This window comes from Lissotriton vulgaris, chromosome 7 (assembly GCF_964263255.1).
Source record: "Lissotriton vulgaris chromosome 7, aLisVul1.2, whole genome shotgun sequence".
NCBI lineage: Eukaryota > Metazoa > Chordata > Amphibia > Caudata > Salamandridae > Lissotriton > Lissotriton vulgaris.
This window is the reverse complement of record NC_141695.1, coordinates 704,385,945-704,404,485: the sequence shown is the minus strand read 5'-3', so window position 1 is coordinate 704,404,485 and position 18,541 is coordinate 704,385,945.

The window sequence follows — 18,541 nt, the reverse complement described above, 5'->3', positions numbered from 1 at the left end:
TTCCTTAGGTGAATTAAAATGTCTAATGATTATTGAATTAAGGCTAAATTAAAATAAGGTCATGCGAGGAGATTAAGTCTTTAAATAAAAATTGAATAAATGGAGAATTACGCTGGTCTTGTTATTCATTAGTTAACTTTTACTAGCTGATTCATTGACCAAATGGTGGGGTGTTTTAAATGTTTCTTACGGGTAAACCATGGTAAATCCAATAAACTGCAGGTGTATACAGTGTTTAAAATGTAAGATTGATTATATGAAATAAGACACTCCGCTAAAATCCAGCATCTCCTCCTCTAGTCTTCACTGATCTTGGGAGCAGGGTGATTTGTGTGAATGAGTGGCTCGCGGTGTCATGGGCCCCACCGAAGAGTAACGTGTGATAGCTCCTAGGAAATATAGTGATGGTTTGGAGGTTTGGTTTGGCGTAACGCGGGATCAATATTAACACAGTGTAAAGGAGAAGGGTTAAGAGTAAAAAAAATGTATGGTTAAAAGCAGTATATTTGAAGGGAGGGAAACGCGCAGAGCTGACAGTGGTGATACCCAGGGTCAACACAGCAGGTACAATAGATGTACCAAACGAATATTGCAAAGGTAGAGGGTCTGAAGCAGAATATTCGTTGCAAGGACTTGATGTTCTCTGCAAGGACCTGATGCCAGTCAGTCTGTAGAAGTAGAAATTATTACAGAAAGAAGCCAATCGGAATCAGAGTGTCACTTCTGGGTTTTGTACCCTGTAGAGTTGCGCAGCTGCATCCTCATTGACATCTTGGTAGACGTACATGCACACAGTAGTTAGACTCTCGAGGTACCAAGCAAGTGAAACAGCTGTTCTCCTGGAGATGTTAAGCTAGGGAGTGCACAGCCAGGTCTTCGCCAGGAGGATGAAGGGGTGGGTTCTTCTATGCTGTTTGCATCACTGCAATTTTCCAGTCATTTTTCTGTCCACAAAATAGTCAGTGGATGTGGACATTTTGAGGTCAGGTCAACCATTGATCTATGCTGTATTTTAGAACAGGTGGGCCTTTTTGCGACAGGCATAGAAGGACCCATAGCAGGCCAGTTTAAATTAGGTGATTAGCTCCATAAAGTAGTGTCACTACGCAGAGGAAGCTCCATGGGGGCAAAACCATGCATCACTAGGCAGCAGTAAACATTAATTTACATTCTAAATAATCACACAATGGGAGCATTCCAGCAGGAGGCCCAGAAGTTATGTGTCTTGTTACTTCCTTTCCCTCTGTGCCCATGTTCATACTACATTGCAACACATCTCCCATATGCAATGTCTGGCACACTAGCAGGGGAGAACCGGCCAGTGATTCCATCTACCATTTCTCTGGGATATGGACCCATTCGAGTAAGTGTGATTCCCAACCTCCATTTGAGCGATAGCAGACGGACCGGGACTTCAGCTTGAGTCAAAATTAGGCCTGGGCAGTGTACTCTACTCCGTTTGTGAACTTTTTTGCACTCTGCGCTCCGCGGAGCTTGCGAAGTGTAGAAAACTTGGCTTTGCATAGTGCAGCAGAGTTTTTTCCCTGCTCGGACTTGCAAATAGTAAGTTTGTGAGCTGCCGCTCGGGTAGAATTACTCCCCGAGCAGCAGGAAGACCAGAGCGACTTGCGGACCTCATGAGAGTTTTTTTGTCACTTTGTGGAATTCCGCGTAGCAAAACTCCACAAACTACAACCCTTCCCTGAAAAATGTGATGTGTTTCAAGCAAAATGGCCTCTCCCGCTTGTTACCCCAGGGTGTCAGAAACATATTGATAATTGAGCCAGCTTGATCTAAGGCGCTTCCAGTCGGAGTCCAATAGATGCATTTCTTGCAAAAGACATACATCACATTTAGTTTCCCTGAGAAATGTAAACGATGCCAACCGCTTTGCCAGGAGGGATTAAGGCCTCTAACATTGAGGCTTAATATCTCTAGAAGGTGCTCATGCATGTCTATAGTACGTGTAGCTAATCTGTGTGTAGATCACTAAACGCTCCTCAGAAGAGAGCCTGAGTATATGGCTGGAAGAGCACCTTGATGAGAGAAGAAAGGGGCTGTCAAGCGAAAAAAGGAAAAGAAGCCTACCAGGACCAAATTAACAGTACAATCCCCAATGGGTGCAGTTGAAAAAGGAGCAAAAGCCTCCCACAGATACCTATTAGGAGGGAGTCCACCAAATTCCAGTCCCGCTAATGAACACTCTCATCCCACAGAAGTACTAGTCAGTGAAGAAAGAGAGCGAACCTGGAGTGGGGAGATTACTCCCATAAAGTGTACTGCTGCTTCCTCCATGGCAAACAGTTGGGGGCCTGTATTGCAGCCTTGTATCATATCCCCCATGAATACAGCAACGGTTTCTCTGGTAGGCTGGACAGGGAGGAAGTAGGACACCCAATGAAATAGAACAAATAAACCAATTTTATAACAGTGATGCCATAGGTGGGAAAAAGAATGACCAGATAAGGCCGTCAGCCTGGCATCCAGAACTCTCCATTTTTCGGGCTTGAGGTAAAGACGGTGGCCCCGCCAGGCAAGGCCATCGCAGATGGAGACTCCCAGCCTCCCTCCCCGGTGAAGTGATGAAAGAGTCGTTAGACCAGCCCTAACTTGGGCCTACGATCCCCCAACCTCTGACACTTCCTCACGTTGCTGGAGTTGCCACAGGAGCAATTCCCTTTCCTTGTTACTTTTCGACTCCGTTGGCTAAGTCAGAAGGCCCTTTCCTGTCCGTCACTGGCATCGTGATCGCCTCCCAGTCCAAGCCACCTGTCTTATTTGCGTGCCATCGTACTCGTCATCTGAGGCTATGTCAGAAGCCTAGACAGATTTCGCTTCCTCCAACGTGTGGACCACATGTGTTTCTTGGTTCCATATGAAGGTCACTAATAAAAGAGAGAGGGACCCTCTACCAAAGGGATGGGGTACCAACTGTTGACTTTGTCAAAAAAGCAATTCCCTTTGGACACATTAATCAAAACAAAATGACATAAAATACAACAATAGTACAGGCAAACTCAGAGCAATGCAATAGTAAACCAAATTCTGGAACAACAAATAAATTCCAAATGCACAGTTTTATTTGATAATTAAAAATAAAGTTAAAAACCAAGTTAAAAAAGTATATCAATCAAGGGAAAACAGACAATATATGGAACAAAATATATTCTAAAGTTCATCACACAAGTTCCTAACGCTAAACCAAGGGAGATACTCAAAAGGGTTTATTCAGCGTCAGTCAGAATAGTCCTTTGATTCTACAGTGAATTCTCTCCCCCAATCCTCAACGCGTTTCGACGGGCCAAGTATAGTGCAGCCGTCTTCATCAGGAGAAATATTAGCTGTCTTCCCCAGATAACTATAATTTAAAAAAAGATATCTCAGCAACAATGCTAAAATTACATACAACATGAACATAAGGCAAAAATCCATCTGCTAACCAGAATTGGTTTTTCTCACTATTGCTCGGTATACTACAACACATTTCATCAGATTCTTACATAATAGACATTAAACACTAAAAAACACAGATAAACACATCATCGTTAGTACTGTTCGTTTCCTCAAAATTCATCACATTGTAAATCATAGCAGCATATAGCAGCATGTATTCTTTATACCACACAGTTTCTCAATTAGTTACCACATGAAAATACTGTCGGTTAGAACATCAAATAAACTTTTCAGAGTAGTGATTGTGATTTCACCTTGGCTTAGGTTGTTTATATTCAGGGGTTTCATATTCCTGGGCATTCCCAAACACTACTTCCTGTCTGCCTCAACTATAAATACATACTGACCTTAAAAGAGGACATAATAGTCTTATAAGGAGTGGATAGCTCCCGAATTTCTAATTGGATGTGCTTCCTGTCGCTTAGCAGTTTTTGAAAGATCGTATTATCAGCTGAAAAGTACAGAAAACAGACAACTTAAAAGCCGCTCATATATTTGATTGTGTTGAGCCATTCTGACAAATTACAGGCTCTAACACACTAGTCCACTTTTCACTAGATATTTGCTCTATCAGGACCAATAGTTTCATGCCGCCTGTCAGGATAGCTATGATCACTGCCCATCAGAATCATAAATAGTTTGGAAATGCACGGAGAAATACTCACGTTTTATTTATAATATGCGATCCTATCAATGGGTGCTATACATGTTTTTTTCAGCAAATAGATATATCTGTCTCTTCATAGTCTTTTCATCCTATAAAATGGGAATATGTGTATCACTATACATTTATATAGGACATCGCATACGGATCTCATATAGTCATCTTAAACTTCATACTTACTGATGAAGTCAGAATATCTTGCTTACACGCGGTAGTTAAGTTCTGTTTGTATTAAAATATTTTGAATAAAGACACCACTGGGGAGAAAAATAAAGGGATATATTAGAATCCCATATAGTGTTGTTACTGTCATAGGCGGTTATTAGACTGGAACGAGCTAATACTCACAATAGTAACTTTATAAGCCAGCTCATATATGAATGTGGATGCCTTCGTCTTCCCACTCATTAATAAATGCTGATTCTGAAATATATAAACAGCATATATTCATTTGACTAGTAGCGTGTTCCCAACAAATAGTTATCTTAAAAAAGGTTCCTGCAATTCGCGCATTGACATACTTTTTAAAAGGGACCGATAAACTTCCCGCGTGTACTTTCCGTGGTGCACAGTCGACTACCCGTCTCGAGAAATGCGCGCCAGTTAAATACTTTCCTGCTGGCGTCTAAATGCGGAAGTAGCCTAGCTCCCTCAAGGATAGAAAATGGAGCTAGAAAGCAGACTGCGATAAGCTGAAACCGGGCCGGTCGATAAGCGCCAAAGATAAAAATATTGCCGCCAACGGCAATATTCTAGAAAATATATATACAACGCGTGTATATTGCCCATCTCGCCAATATATCTGTCTAAATTTGAAAATGTATTCAACTAAATACGCGCATGCTTACGGATCATACCAATTACTTTCTATGAGCTGGTCCGTAAAATATTAAAAGCCCGATTATTATTTCTTAGAAACAGTGCGGGCAGGATATTTAATCTTGTAAGAGGTCACACAAACTTCTCAAGGTGTTATTATATTGACTAGGTATATAGAGATAAGACCGTGAGATACAGTCATTACCACCAAATATCTCTCGAGCGCACTAGTCTGAAGTATCTATTTATTTCAACATCTTGTATATAAAAAGTGCATATGTCAGTATCTATAAAAAGTGCATATGTCAGTATATAAACTCATCAGATATCTTGTTGCTAAATAGTATCTTATTTCTAGTGGTATTTCTAGCATCCCTTATTATCACCCAATGAGCCTGTCCCATTCTTCACGGGAATTAAGTCCATTTCTTACCGTGTCAAAGTAAGAAATGTACCATTGTTCTCTCTGTTTGCGTTTGCTCACGATATTCCCACCTCTCTTTCCTATTTTGACTCTTTCCAAGATAAACCACTTGAAATCACATTCGCCATGTCTCTTTTCCAAAAAATGTGATACAATTGGGGCAGTCATTTTTTTGGTCCTAATCGCTGATCTATGTTCCTGTAGTCTAATTCTAGCTTCTCTCCCAGTCTCTCCAACATAGAATAACCCCACAGGGACATTCTAATATATAGATTACATTTTTGCTTTTACAATTGTTATGGGTTTTACATCTTATTGTTTTGTTGTTACATGAGATTTCAGAGGCTGCCATACATTGGTCGCAAATATTGCAGCTACCACACCTAGAGGTACCCACAACTGTGGTGTTGTCCAGAGTTCTTTGGCTTTCTCTTCCCTCATCCTTATAGGTGTGTACTAGTAAATCTCTCAAGTTTTTATTCTTTTTAAAAGCAAAGAGAGGTTTGTCCAATACTGTATCTTCATCATGATTAAGAATGTGCCAATGTTTATTGACTACGTTCTTAATCTGATTACTAATGTGGGAGAATTTTGTCGCAAAGACTACTCTATTTAAAGGGCTTTTTGGGTGTTGGGTTTATTGATCAGGGCATCGCGGTCATAAAATCTAGCCCTCTTCAAAGAGTTAGATAGGAGTTTTTTAGGATAGCCTCGATCCCGAAACTTATTCTTAGGACTGCAGCATGCTTATAGTAGTCATTTACGTCTGAACAATTCCTCCTGAGTCGGAGGAATTGACTGAAGGGAATACTTTCCCTTTGTGATTTGGGATGGAAGCTCGAAAAGTGGAGGAGCGTGTTTTTAGCCATAGGTTTAGTGAACAACTCAACCGCTAATACACCATCCAAACTTTTAATGGAGATGTCTAAAAAAATCAACCTTAGTTGTGCTGTAAGTTGAGGTGAACCTGAGGTTGGGATCACCCAGATTTATCCAAAGTAAAAACTCTTCCAAAACGGTGATGGTCCCTTCCCAAATGAAAAAAATGTCGTCGATGTAGCGGTACCAGTCCGCTACATTCTCGAAAAAAGGTGCCATTTCGTTGTAAATGTGTTTTCTCTCAAAGTTGCCTACATAAAGACAGGCCAGGCTGGGGGCACATGTGGCCCCCATACTGGTCCCCTTCAATTGCTTGAAGTATTCATTTTTAAAGAGAAAGACATTGTTAGTTAGAATTAATCGGACACAGTCAACAAGAAAATCCTTATTGACCCCATCCAGATCCTGATGAGATAGAAGTTCATCAATAACTTCAATCGGGTCATGTTGAGGGATATTGGTATAAAGAGACTCAATGTCTAGAGTGACCAGACACTGAGTCTCTTCACAGAAGGGCATTCCTTCCACCAGGGAAATAATATGTGCAGAGTCTCTCACATATGATCTTAGCCCACAAACTAATGGCCTCAAGAAGTGATCGACATATTTGCTAATAGGCTCAAGTAGTGAGTTTATACTGCTCACGATAGGCCGCATGGGGGGATCTAATTTATGCTTATGAACCTTTGGCAGGCCATATATAGCTGGAGTTTTTGGCTCAGTGTTGCTCAGAAATTTAAATTCCTCCTCACAAATATAACCATCATCTCTGGCACTGGTAAGTAAGTGTAAGCATTCCCGAGAAATCCCCAACAGGCAGTTGGCATTAGTTGGGGCATAATGTTCCTTTACTTCGAGCATCATCCTGATTCTCTTTTCATAATCAAGGGTGTCAAAGATTACAACTCCACCGCCTTTATCGGCCGGTTTGACCGTTATTGAGTTGTCATTCTTTAACTTTTCCAGTGCCTCTTTCTCAGCCTTAGAGATGTTAAATGAGGGTATTTTCTTCTCTTTATCTAAAATTTTATAGACTCCGCTTTCAACTGCTATCTCGAAAGCCTCGATGTTCTTGCCCACCATACCCACAGTTGGTGTGAAGGTCGATTTAGGTTTGAATCCCGAGATATTATCCGTGACTCTACTCTCTCTATTTTCAAAAAAGCGCTTCAGTCTTATCTTCCTAAAAAAAGCCTTGAGGTCTTTCTCTAATTGGAATCTATCTATGGTGGTTGTAGGGACAAAACTAAAGCCTCTGCTAAGGATGTTAAGTTCTATGTTACTTAATTCTCTGCTGGATAAGTTGATTACTGGTAGTTGGCTGGTCTCCAGTACTGTTTGCTCCGTGTACTCATGTATTCCTGCTGTTGAGGTACACGGTTGTATTGGGAGTTGCCCCGGTTGAATTGTCCTCGCCCTTGGTTCCCATTGAACTGTCCTCGCCCTCGGTTCCCATTGAATCGTTGGGTTCTCCTCGGGCGGGATTCTAAAAAATCTTCCTGTTCACGGATATTTCTACCGGTTTCATTGGTGTTACATTCCTCCTCCTCACTCCCGGAGCCTGAGGTTTCTGAAAACGTGACACGTCTATTGCCACCTCTGGAGTAAGTTTGTTGGATATACGGTCTATCCCAGTTACCATCATTTTTGTTTTGATAGTAGTTTTCTCTGAGAAAGGGATATACATTCTCTACAGAGAAACGTTCAATGTCTTTTTTAAGTTTATTTGTTTTTTTGTTCAGCAGATACTCACTGTACCCCTCAACATCCTTATTAATATCGGCCAATTTCTTTTTGGCTTCTTCTAATGCAGGACAGCCTTTTAGCTCAGTTTCTAGTTTTTCTATTTCCTCCTGCTCAAGTATGATCAGTCCTTGGGCGGTTTCTATGATTAGGAGCATCCAATCTCTACTGCACCTGTTAGAGATCAATGTCCATGTTTCTAGAAACTTCTTATTGTCTGTGAATAGCCCTGGTTCATTACGAACCTGTAAGCCGATGGGAATGATGCCTGATTTTACATATTCGGCTAGGAAATCCGCATGTGCTTCAGTGGGGATAAGCTTCTTTTTTAGGTTTAATAATTTTCCCCAATTCTCTCCCTTGCCTGATACCAAGGTGAAATTATTTCCTCTCTTAGTATTCATAATCCGGTGTAATTGGTCATCACTAAACCCAAAGGTCTTAATTTGATCCATCACACAAACAAAAATATACAATAATTGCAAGTCTTATGGACAAAAGAACTCTACAGTCCACCAGGGACTGTACACTAGATCGCTAATAAAAGAGAGAGGGAACCTCTACCAAAGGGATGGGGTACCAACTGTTGACTTTGTCAAAAAAGCAATTCCCTTTGGACACATTAATCAAAACAAAATGACATAACATACAACAATAGTACAGGCAAACTCAGAGCAATGCAATAGTAAACCAAATTCTGAAACAACAAATAAATTCCAAATGCACAGTTTTATTTGATAATTAAAAATAAAGTTAAAAACCAAGTTAAAAAAGTATATCAATCAAGGGAAAACAGACAATATATGGAACAAAATATATTCTAAAGTTCATCACACAAGTTCCTAAAGCTAAACCAAGGGAGATACTCAAAAGGGTTTATTCAGCGTCAGTCAGAATAGTCCTTTGATTCTACAGTGAATTCTCTCCCCCAATCCTCAACGCGTTTCGACGGGCCAAGTATAGTGCAGCCGTCTTCTTCAGGAGAAATATTAGCTGTCTTCCCCAGATAACTATAATTTAAAAAAAGATATCTCAGCAACAATGCTTAAATTACATACAACATGAACATAAGGCAAAAATCCATCTGCTAACCAGAATTGGTTTTTCTCACTATTGCTCGGTATACTACAACACATTTCATCAGATTCTTACATAATAGACATTAAACACTAAAAAACACAGATAAACACATCATCGCTAGTACTGTTCGTTTCCTCAAAATTCATCACATTGTAAATCATAGCAGCATATAGCAGCATGTATTCTTTATCCAACACAGTTTCTCAATTAGTTACCACATGAAAATACTGTCGGTTAGAACATCAAATAAACTTTTCAGAGTAGTGATTGTGATTTCACCTTGGCTTAGGTTGTTTATATTCAGGGGTTTCATATTCCTGGGCATTCCCAAACACTACCTCCTGTCTGCCTCAACTATAAATACATACTGACCTTAAAAGAGGACGTAATAGTCTTATAAGGAGTGGATAGCTCCCGAATTTCTAATTGGATGTGCTTCCTGTCGCTTAGCAGTTTTTGAAAGATCGTATTATCAGCTGAAAAGTACAGAAAACAGACAACTTAAAAGCCGCTCATATATTTGATTGTGTTGAGCCATTCTGACAAATTACAGGCTCTTACACACTAGTCCACTTTTCACTAGATATTTGCTCTATCAGGACCAATAGTTTCATGCCGCCTGTCAGGATAGCTATGATCACTGCCCATCAGAATCATAAATAGTTTGGAAATGCACAGAGAAATACTCTTGTTTTATTTATATTATGCGATCCTATCAATGGGTGCTATACATGGTTTTTTCAGCAAATAGATATATCTGTCTCTTCATAGTCTTTTCATCCTATAAAATGGGAATATGTGTATCACTATACATTTATATAGGACATCGCATACGGATCTCATATAGTCATCTTAAACTTCATACTTACTGATGAAGTCAGGATATCTTGCTTACACGCGGTAGTTAAGTTCTGTTTGTAATAAAATATTTTGAATAAAGACACCACTGGGGAGAAAAATAAAGGGATATATTAGAATCCCATATAGTGTTGTTACTGTCATAGGCGGTTATTAGACTGGAACAAGCTAATACTCACAATAGTAACTTTATAAGCCAGCTCATATATGAATGTGGATGCCTTCGTCTTCCCACTCATTAATAAATGCTGATTCTGAAATAAATAAAACAGCATATATTCATTTGACTAGTAGCGTGTTCCCAACAAATAGTTATCTTAAAAAAGGTTCCTGCAATTCGCGCATTGACATACCTTTTAAAAGGGACCGATAAACTTCCCGCGTGTACTCTCCGTGGTGCACAGTCGACTACCCGTCTCGAGAAATGCGCGCCAGTTAAATACTTTCCTGCTGGCGTCTAAATGCGGAAGTAGCCTAGCTCCCTCAAGGATAGAAAATGGAGCTAGAAAGCAGACTGCAATAAGCTGAAACCGGGCCGGTCGATAAGCGCCAAAGATAAAAATATTGCCGCTAACGGCAATATTCTAGAAAATATATATACAACGCGTGTATATTGCCCATCTCGCCAATATATCTGTCTAAATTTGAAAATGTATTCAACTAAATACGCGCATGCTTACGGATCATACCAATTACTTTCTATGAGCTGGTCCGTAAAATATTAAAAGCCCGATTATTATTTGTTAGAAACAGTGCGGGCAGGATATTTAATCTTGTAAGAGGTCACACAAACTTCTGAAGGTGTTATTATATTGACTAGGTAAATAGAGATAAGACCGTGAGATAGTCATTACCACCAAATATCTCTCGAGGGCACTAGTCTGAAGTATCTATTTATTTCAACATCTTGTATATAAAAAGTGCATATGTCAGTATCTATAAAAAGTGCATATGTCAGTATATAAACTCATCACATATCTCATTGCTAAATAGTATCTTATTTCTAGTGGTATTTCTAGCATCCCTTATTATCACCCAATGAGCCTGTCCCATTCTTCACGGGAATTAAGTCCATTTCTTACCGTGTCAAAGTAAGAAATGTACCATTGTTCTCTCTGTTTGCGTTTGCTCACGATATTCCCACCTCTCTTTCCTATTTTGACTCTTTCCAAGATAAACCACTTGAAATCACATTCGCCATGTCTCTTTTCCAAAAAATGTGATACAATTGGGGCAGTCATTTTTTTGGTCCTAATCGCTGATCTATGTTCCTGTAGTCTAATTCTAGCTTCTCTCCCAGTCTCTGAAAAAATGGAATAACCCACAGGGACATTCTAATATATAGATTACATTTTTGCTTTTACAATTGTTATGGGTTTTACATCTTATTGTTTGTTGTTGTTAAACCTAAAAAAGAAGCTTATCCGCAAGGAAGCACATGCGGATTTCCTAGCCGAATATGTAAAATCAGGCATCATTCCCATCGGCTTACAGGTTCGTAATGAACCAGGGCTATTCACAGACAATAAGAAGTTTCTAGAAACATGGACATTGATCTCTAACAGGTGCAGTAGAGATTGGATGCTCCTAATCATAGAAACCGCCCAAGGACTGATCATTCTTGAGCAGGAGGAAATAGAAAAACTAGAAACTGAGCTAAAAGGCTGTCCTGCATTAGAAGAAGCCAAAAATAAATTGGCCGATATTAATAAGGATGTTGAGGGGTACAGTGAGTATCTGCTGAACAAAAAAACAAATAAACTTAAAAAAAGACATTGAACGTTTCTCTGTAGAGAATGTATATCCCTTTCTCAGAGAAAACTACTATCAAAACAAAAATGATGGTAACTGGGATAGACCGTATATCCAACAAACTTACTCCAGAGGTGGCAATAGACGTGTCACGTTTTCAGAAACCTCAGGCTCCGGGAGTGAGGAGGAGGAATGTAACACCAATGAAACCGGTAGAAATATCCGTGAACAGGAAGATTTTTTAGAATCCCGCCCGAGGAGAACCCAACGATTCAATGGGAACCGAGGGCGAGGACAGTTCAATGGGAACCAAGGGCGAGGACAATTCAACCGGGGCAACTCCCAATACAACCGTGTACCTCAACAGTAGGAATACATGAGTACACGGAGCAAACAGTACTGGAGACCAGCCAACTACCAGTAATCAACTTATCCAGCAGAGAATAAAGTAACATAGAACTTAACATCCTTAGCAGAGGCTTTAGTTTTGTCCCTACAACCACCATAGATAGATTCCAATTAGAGAAAGACCTCAAGGCTTTTTTTAGGAAGATAAGACTGAAGCGCTTTTTTGAAAATAGAGAGAGTAGAGTCACGGATAATATCTCGGGATTCAAACCTAAATCGACCTTCACACCAACTGTGGGTATGGTGGGCAAGAACATCGAGGCTTTCGATATAGCAGTTGAAAGCGGAGTCTATAAAATTTTAGATAAAGAGAAAAAAATACCCTCATTTAACATCTCTAAGGCTGAGAAAGAGGCACTGGAAAAGTTAAAGAATGACAACTCAATAACGGTCAAACCGGCCGATAAAGGCGGTGGAGTTGTAATCTTTGACACCCTAGATTATGAAAAAAGAATCAGGATGATGCTCGAAGTAAAGGAACATTATGCCCCAACTAATGCCAACTGCCTGTTGGGGATTTCTCGGGAATGCTTACACTTACTTACCAGTGCCAGAGATGATGGTTATATTTGTGAGGAGGAATTTAAATTTCTGAACAACACTGAGCCAAAAACTCCAGCTATGTATGGCCTGCCAAAGGTTCATAAGCATAAATTAGATCCCCCCATGCGGCCTATCGTGAGCAGTATACACTCACTACTTGAGCCTATTAGCAAATATGTGGATCACTTCTTGAGGCCATTAGTTTGTGGGCTAAGATCATATGTGAGAGACTCTGCACATATTATTTCCCTGGTGGAAGGAATGCCCTTCTGTGAAGAGACTCAGTGTCTGGTCACTCTAGACATTGAGTCTCTTTATACCAATATCCCTCAACATGACACGATTGAAGTTATTGATGAACTTCTATCTCATCAGGATCTGGATGGGGTCAATAAGGATTTTCTTGTTGACTGTGTCCGATTAATTCTAACTAATAATGTCTTTCTCTTTAAAAATGAATACTTCAAGCAATTGAAGGGGACCAGTATGGGGGCCACATGTGCCCCCAGCCTGGCCTGTCTTTATGTAGGCAACTTTGAGAGAAAACACATTTACAACGAAATGGCACCTTTTTTCGAGAATGTAGCGGGCTGGTACCGCTACATCGACGACATTTTTTTCATTTGGGAAGGGACCATCACCGTTTTGGAAGAGTTTTTACTTTGGATAAATCTGGGTGATCCCAACCTCAGGTTCACCTCAACTTACAGCACAACTAAGGTTGAATTTTTAGACATCTCCATTACAAGTTTGGATGGTGTATTAGCGGTTGAGTTGTTCACTAAACCTATGGCTAAAAACACGCTCCTCCACTTTTCGAGCTTCCATCCCAAATCACAAAGGGAGAGTATTCCCTTCAGTCAATTCCTCCGACTCAGGAGGAATTGTTCAGACGTAAATGACTACTATAAGCATGCTGCAGTCCTTAAGAATAAGTTTCGGGATCGAGGCTATCCTAAAAAACTCCTATCTAACTCTTTGAAGAGGGCTAGATTTTATGACCGCGATGCCCTGATCAATAAACCCAACACCCAAAAAAGCCCTTTAAATAGAGTAGTCTTTGCGACAAAATTCTCCCACATTAGTAATCAGATTAAGAACGTAGTCAATAAACATTGGCACATTCTTAATCATGATGAAGATACAGTATTGGACAAACCTCTCTTTGCTTTTAAAAAGAATAAAAACTTGAGAGATTTACTAGTACACACCTATAAGGATGAGGGAAGAGAAAACCAAAGAACTCTGGACAACACCACAGTTGTGGGTACCTCTAGGTGTGGTAGCTGCAATATTTGCGACCAATGTATGGCAGCCTCTGAAATCTCATGTAACAACAAAACAATAAGATGTAAAACCCATAAAAATTGTAAAAGCAAAAAATGTAATCTATATATAAGAATGTCCCTGTGGGTTATTCTATGTTGGAGAGACTGGGAGAGAAGCTAGAATTAGACTACAGGAACATAGATCAGCGATTAGGACCAAAAAAATGACTGCCCCAATTGTATCACATTTTTTGGAAAAGAGACATGGCGAATGTAATTTCAAGTGGTTTATCTTGGAAAGAGTCAAATAGGAAAGAGAGGTGGGAATATCGTGAGCAAACGCAAACAGAGAGAACAATGGTACATTTCTTACTTTGACACGGTAAGAAATGGACTTAATTCCCGTGAAGAATGGGACAGGTGATAATAAGGGATGCTAGAAATACCACTAGAAATAAGATACTATTTAGCAACGAGATATCTGATGAGTTTATATACTTACATATGCACTTTTTATAGATACTGACATATGCACTTTTTATATACAAGATGTTGAAATAAATAGATACTTCAGACTAGTGCGCTCGAGAGATTTTTGGTGGTAATGACTGTATCTCACGGTCTTATCTCTATATACCTAGTCAATATAATAACACCTTCAGAAGTTTATGTGACCTCTTACAAGATTAAATATCCTGCCCGCACTGTTTCTAACAAATAATAATCGGGCTTTTAATATTTTACGGACCAGCTCATAGAAAGTAATTGGTATGATCCGTAAGCATGCGCGTATTTAGTTGAATAAATTTTCAAATTTAGACAGATATATTGGCGAGATGGGCAATATACACGCGTTGTATATATATTTTTTAGAATATTGCCGTTAGCGGCAATATTTTTATCTTTGGCGCTTATCGACCGGCCCGGTTTCAGCTTATCGCAGTCTGCTTTCTAGCTCCATTTTCTATCCTTGAGGGAGCTAGGCTACTTCCGCATTTAGACGCCAGCAGGAAAGTATTTAACTGGCGCGCATTTCTCGAGACGGGTAGTCGACTGTGCACCACGGAGAGTACACGCAGGAAGTTTATCGGTCCCTTTTAAAAGGTATGTCAATGCGCGAATTGCAGGAACCTTTTTTAAGATAACTATTTGTTGGGAACACGCTACTAGTCAAATGAATATATGCTGTTTATATATTTCAGAATCAGCATTTATTAATGAGTGGGAAGACGAAGGCATCCACATTCATATATGAGCTGGCTTATAAAGTTACTATTGTGAGTATTAGCTCGTTCCAGTCTAATAACCGCCTATGACAGTAACAACACTATATGGGATTCTAATATATCCCTTTATTTTTCTCCCCAGTGGTGTCTTTATTCAAAATATTTTAATACAAACAGAACTTAACTACCGCGTGTAAGCAAGATATTCCGACTTCATCAGTAAGTATGAAGTTTAAGATGACTATATGAGATCCGTATGCGATGTCCTATATAAATGTATAGTGATACACATATTCCCATTTTATAGGATGAAAAGACTATGAAGAGACAGATACATCTATTTGCTGAAAAAACCATGTAGAGCACCCATTGATAGGATCGCATAATATAAATAAAACGTGAGTATTTCTCCGTGCATTTCCAAACTATTTATGATTCTGATGGGCAGTGATCATAGCTATCCTGACAGGCGGCATGAAACTATTGGTCCTGATAGAGCAAATATCTAGTGAAAAGTGGACTAGTGTGTAAGAGCCTGTAATTTATCAGAATGGCTCAACACAATCAAATATATGAGAGGCTTTTAAGTTGTCTGTTTTCTGTACTTTTCAGCTGATAATACGATCTTTCAAAAACTGCTAAGCGACAGGAAGCACATCCAATTAGAAATTCGGGAGCTATCCACTCCTTATAAGACTATTACGTCCTCTTTTAAGGTCAGTATGTATTTATAGTTGAGGCAGACAGGAGGTAGTGTTTGGGAATGCCCAGGAATATGAAACCCCTGAATATAAACAACCTAAGCCAAGGTGAAATCACAATCACTACTCTGAAAAGTTTATTTGATGTTCTAACCGACAGTATTTTCATGTGGTAACTAATTGAGAAACTGTGTTGTATAAAGAATACATGCTGCTATATGCTGCTATGATTTACAATGTGATGAATTTTGAGGAAACGAACAGTACTAACGATGATGTGTTTATCTGTGTTTTTTAGTGTTTAATGTCTATTATGTAAGAATCTCATGAAATGTGTTGTAGTATACCGAGCAATAGTGAGATTCTGGTTAGCAGATGGATTTTTGCCTTATGCTCATGTTGTATGTAATTTTAGCATTGTTGCTGAGATATCTTTTTTTAAATTATAGTTATCTGGGGAAGACAGCTAATATTTCTCCTGAAGAAGACGGCTGCACTATACTTGGCCCGTCGATACGCGTTGAGGATTGGGGGAGAGAATTCACTGTAGAATCAAAGGACTATTCTGACTGACGCTGAATAAACCCTTTTGAGTATCTCCCTTGGTTTAGCTTTAGGAACTTGTGTGATGAACTTTAGAATATATTTTGTTCCATATATTGTCTGTTTTCCCTTGATTGATATACTTTTTTAACTTGGTTTTTAACTTTATTTTTAATTATCAAATAAAACTGTGCATTTGGAATTTATTTGTTGTTTCAGAATTTGGTTTACTATTGCATTGATCTGAGTTTGCCTGTACTATTGTTGTATGTTATGTCATTTTGTTTTGATTAATGTGGCCAAAGGGAATTGCTTTTTTGACAAAGTCCATATGAAGGTCAGCCAAAAAGGGTGGCCCCACTTATAGCAAACTCCCTTCTCCCTCAGAAAGGCAATGGCCAGCCGCAAAGGCCTCCTTCTTTGGAGGGTAAGTGGAGAGAGGTCCTGGCAGATTCCGACCTGCATCCCGTCAAAAGATATAACTAAGCATGGGCGAATTTTGCGAATCTGGCGTTTGCGAATTTTGCGAATTTGCGAACTCGCAATCCGCAAAATCCGCGAATTCTCGCGAAATTGCGGATTTATTTTTTTTGTGTTCGCAAGGATTTCTGCCAGTTCGCAAGGATTTCTGCCAGTTCGCGAGGGTTTTGTACCAGTTTCCCAATTGCGAAATTACATGTTGGCTCGCAACGGTCACGATTATGTTGTTTCTACGTCTGGTTCATCATCACAGGTTCCCAGCACCCTCTGTTTCACCCCTGCCACCCTCTGTTTCACCCATGCCACCCTCTGGTACATCAATGCCACCCTCTGGTTCATCATCACTGTAGATTATGGGGGGAAAAAGCAAGCACACCTGCCTGCTTCAACTGACATGAATTAATTTGGGGTTGATTTATTAATGTGTCACTGTTTTAAAATTCCAGTCTGGCACCTGCTTCCTTATCTGTAATTTGCTTTCTGTTGCAGTGCAATTTTTTTTTCCAGGACCTTTGTGGCCTACTTATTGCTATTCTATGAGCCTGCTGTGAGGGTCAGAGCAGGGTCATACAATTTTTGCAACTAGCAACTAAACTCTGGAGGGGCCCTTGTCAGGAAGCACTACAGGGAATGGTTACTAATGATGAGTTTGAACTTTTGAACCTGCTGAATGCTTTCACTATTGCAAAACTCGTTTTTCTGCAGAACAGCATTACAGCAACTGTAATGCCCCAAACAAGCTTATATGAGAAAGTTGATTTCTAATCCAAAAGTTATCCAAAGAAAATCAAAAGGCCTCAAATCCAAAAAAGTGCAGGCAAATGTCAACCTGAGGAGTTATTTTGATAAAAATCATCATTTTCAGAAGGTCTATGCTGCTTGCTAGTAGATTTCTTGTGCAGAATTGCAATTTTTGTAATTTCACGAGTGCGAGATTGTTGCTGCCCGCCGCACCTACATGTTCGCAATTGCGAACTTACACCGCACGCCGCAAAATTGTATCACCAAGAAAAAAAAATCCGCTGCGTGCGAATTTGCGGATTTTCGGTAAATTTGCGAGCGTTCGCGGATTGCGAATTTACCGAAAATCCGCAAAATCCACGAGCGGAACAGATTTTCCACCCATGCTTAGATATAACAGACATGTCTTGCGTTGCCGCCGGAGAGGAGACAGGTGAGAATGTCCTGTTGCCGTCCAGGCCCTGTGGCTGGGTGCCCTGGCCTGTGGGTGCAGTCTAGAGGGATATCTTTATCTCATGACTCTGGTGCCACCTGCTTAAAGAGCCACACCACTAGGTCCTCCAGTCTCCCCGCATCTGCCCGAAGTGGAACCCCCTTGATTCGGATCTTAGAGCGTCTGGATCTGTTTTCCAAATCCTCCAGATGGTAGCACAGCTTCTCATTCCTGTCACTCAGCTCCAGCAGTTCACGCGTGGGATCTTGGAGTTTTTTCTCTATGCCGTCCCCTGTTCTTTCCATGGCATCCACCCTGTCCCCCAGCTCAGATAAATCAGTTTTGAAGGTTCTAATGTCTGTGGCTGCTTCCTGGCGCAGGGCCGCAAAAAAGTCATCCTGCAGAGTGCCAATTAGCTGTTCCAAAAAATAGAGAGCGAAGGGTTCCTCGGCATTAGCTGCATCTGCAGTTGGGGGTTCACATCACAGGCAGATGTTCTAAGTGGAGAGTCAGTGCGCACTTCATT